Genomic DNA, 3,982 nt, shown 5'->3' on the forward strand with positions numbered 1-3,982 from the left:
ACTCTTGGTTCATCATCTTTACCCACTTCCAGCCCCTCTTCACTTGATTCATTGGTGGTTAAGACCATAGAGGCTGCCAGAAATGCTCCACCTATTTCTCCTGTTCCCATGCAGTCCTCTGCTTTTCACCACAACACTTTCTGCACCCCTCATGTCTATGGATGAGGTAGACATTTTCGAAGCCAAACTGGCTAGTTTCTCCGACACACCCTCTACCTCTCCATCATTTAATGCCGAAGCTGAGCCATTAGTCTTGGCTGACTCCTTGCTGGAAATTTTTGAGAGTTCTTCCTTTAACAGCAAGCCTTCTGCACCTTTGATAGATATGGGCACATGCCTAGAACTGTTAATTTCTTTCTCAAGAATTCCCTTCGAGGCTCTGCAAAGGCCAATAATCAGAGATGGGTTCCTTCAATGTTGCAAAATCGCTGAGCAGTCCGGCATGAAAGTTTCAAGTTATCTATCTCAGGCAGCAGCTACTGTTGACTTCTACCTCAACATTTGTCATGCTGCTAAGGCTACAGATGAGAAACTGGCTAAAGATCAGAGTTTTGTTTCTCAAGTGCATACTGAAGTATCAGATCTCAAGGAACAGCACTCTTCTGCTTCTCAATTTCGAATTCAGCTGTTGGAGAAGAAAGCCCAACTTGAAGAGGAGCTAGCTGCAGTAAACCGGGCCTTGGTTCGAACCGATACCAAATTGCACATCACCAATCAAGAGTTGACTGATCGAAAAGGAGACATGGCTGCAGCTATCCAATTATTTCCGTTACTTAGCAATAGAAAGTCTACTGTACAAAAACAATTAAGACATTGTAATGATTTCTGGGCCAATCTGTGGCACAACGTATTTAATTCTTTATAAAAGAACAAATCTTGTGCATCATTCGAATAGCCTTGTGTTTTTGTATTATCCTATTCCTTGTGTTTCCCAAATGGTTGGAAAATAAGGTTTCAGATACCTGCCATTAATCTTTTTGGGATGTACATAACCATTTAAATTTCTTAAATGATATGCTCCAAAAGGCAAAACTCTATGAATTTGATATGGCCCTTCCCAGTTAGGTGACCATTTGCCAAACTTATGACTTTTAATTCCTATTGGGAGTATTGTTTTCCATACCAAATCACCTTCATCAAAGCCAATGTGTTTAACTTTCTTGTTGTAATTCTTGGCTGCTTTCTTCTTCTGTAAAAGAATGCTATTCAAAGCCAGGATTCTGGCTTCATCTATGCCTTCTAACTCCAGGCACATGCTTTGATGGTATTGCTCGGGATCTAACTGATCTTGGCATTTTACCCTCAAAGATTTAATATTAATTTCCACAGGTAACACTGCATCATGCCCATATACTAAGGCATAAGGAGTAATTCCTGTGCTTGATCTTGGGGAAGTTCTGTAAGCCCACAAAACATCCAACAGAAGGTTGTGCCAATCCCTAGGATTATCTTCCACAACCTTTTGTATACCTTTTTTCAAGGATTTATTGGATGATTCAGCTTGACCATTGGCTTGTGCATAATAAGGTGTGGAATTAACAAGACTAATTCCAAATTCTGCCACAAAAGATCTCACCATCTTCCCATCAAACACAGTCCCATTGTCTATAGTTATGGTTTGTGGGATGCCAAATCTATGGATCAAGTCTTTAATGAACCCAATGACCTCTGTTTGATCTACAGCCTTATATGGCTTGGCTTCAACCCACTTAGTGAAGTAATCAGTGGCCATCAAAATGAAACAATGATGTTTCGAAGAAGGTGGGTGTATTTTGCCAATCATATCCATGGCCCATCCTCTGAATGGCCAAGGCTTCACTACTGCATGCAAGTCAGTTATGAGCACATGCCTTATTGCGCCACGTTTTTGGCATGCCTGGCAACCTCTTGCATATTCGATGCAGTCCTTAAGAATGGTTGGCCAATAATAAGAATGCCTTCGAAGCAACCATCTCATCTTTACACCAGGCTGATGAGCGCCACAGATGCCTTCATGAACCTCAGGCATGACTGTTAATGCTTCTTTTGGGCCCAAACACTCCAGCAATAAGCCATCTCCCCCTCTTTTGTAAAGAGCATTACCATATATCATATATTGCATGGACTGCAATTTGACCTTCCTGCTGGCCTTCGAAGATGGACCAGCTAAATATTGCATTATTGGATGCCTCCAATCTTGTTCTTGTAAGTCATTATGGTTGGCTTCCAAGACCATATTCCTTTTATTCAAAGGTTGTATTAATTTCTGGTATGTTGTCTGACTTATGTCCCTTTGAGAATTATCCTTTCTCTTGAAGTTCGAAGCCTTTTGAGCCACATCATTAGCTCTAATGTTCAAGAATCTTGGAACATGGGTTACATTTGCTATTTGAAACTGAGAAAGCAAATGTAATGCAGCAACATAATATGGCAAAATACTTATGCTTTGACACTTGAAAATCCCTTTCACTTGATTAACCACCAATTGAGAGTCTCCAAATATGTCAACTGCATGTACTTGTAGCCCAATAAGGATTTCTAATCCTACTATTAAAGCTTTATACTCAGCCTGATTATTAGAACAAGTGGCTTCATCTACTCTGAAACCATGTGTGGTTTCTACCCCTTATGGAGATCTTATTACAACACCAATTCCAATTAAACCATTGGCTTTCGACCCATCAAACCACATCTGCCATGGCTCAACATTAGCCATACCAAGCTCCATTATCTCCTGGCTCTCTGTTTGAGATGGATGATCTGCCAAGAAATTGGCTAAAACCTGCCCTTTTACTGCCCTTTGAGGGACATATTCTAGATGAAATTTTGCTAAGGCAAGTATCCACTTGCCAATTCTTCCCCTCAACATTGGTCTAGATAACATATATTTAACCAAATCTGTGGTTGCAATTACCAAGACAGTTGTAAGCAAAAGATAATATCTTAATTTTATTACAGCAAAATACAAAGCAAGACACAGCTTTTCAACAGCTGAATATTTACATTCACAAGAATTTAAAAACCTACTAAGGTAATAAATAGCTTGCTCCTTGCCTTCTTCGTTGTCTTGGGCTAAGAAAGCTCCCAATGAATCCTCTGCTGCAGCTATGTACAACTTCAAGGGCTTGTTCCCCTTTGGTGGCATCAGCACTGGAGGGTTAGCCAAGTAGGCTTTGATACCTTCGAAAGCAATTTGATGCTCTGCTGACCACACGAATTCTTCTTCAGCTTTCAGCCTTAACAAGGAAGAAAATACTTTAGTTTTTCCTGCAGTGTTAGAAATAAACCTTCGAAGAAAGTTAACCTGTCCAAGGAACTTCTGCAATTCTTTCTTACTTGATGGAGGCCTGGCTGCAATGATGGCTTTGGCTTTGTTCTGGTCAATCTGTATTCCTTTCTTGTGTACCACATAACCCAAGAAGTTTCCAGATGATACGCCAAAGGCACATTTAAGAGGGTTGAGCTTTAATTTGAACCTTCTCATTCTTTCAAAGGCTGCTTCTAAGTGAAACAGGTGCTCTTCCATGGATTGGGATTTAACCACAATGTCATCAATATAACATTCTAAATACCCTCCAATGAGGTCATGAAAGATAGTGTTCATGGCTCTTTGATATGTAGCTCCAGCATTCTTTAGACCAAATGGCATTTTAACCCATTCAAAGGTGCCAATATTCCCAGGACATCTGAATGCTGTCTTGTGGATATCTTCCTCTGCAATGCAGATTTGGTTATAGCCGGAATGCCCATCCATCATTGACAAGACTTGGTGACCTGCTGAACTGTCTACCAGCAAGTCCACTATAGGCATAGGGTACTCATCTTTGGGAGTTGCCAGATTTAAGTTTCTGAAATCGATACATACCCTCATTTTGCCATTCTTCTTGACTACAGGCACAATATTAGATAGCCACTCGACATACCTGGCTGTTCTAATAAAACCTGCCTTGAGGAGTCTAAGGATCTCTTCCTTGACCTTCTGAATTACTTCTGGACTCATCCT

Source organism: Camellia sinensis, chromosome 10, assembly GCF_055761805.1.
Source record: "Camellia sinensis isolate YWXY chromosome 10, ASM5576180v1, whole genome shotgun sequence".
Taxonomy (NCBI): domain Eukaryota; kingdom Viridiplantae; phylum Streptophyta; class Magnoliopsida; order Ericales; family Theaceae; genus Camellia; species Camellia sinensis.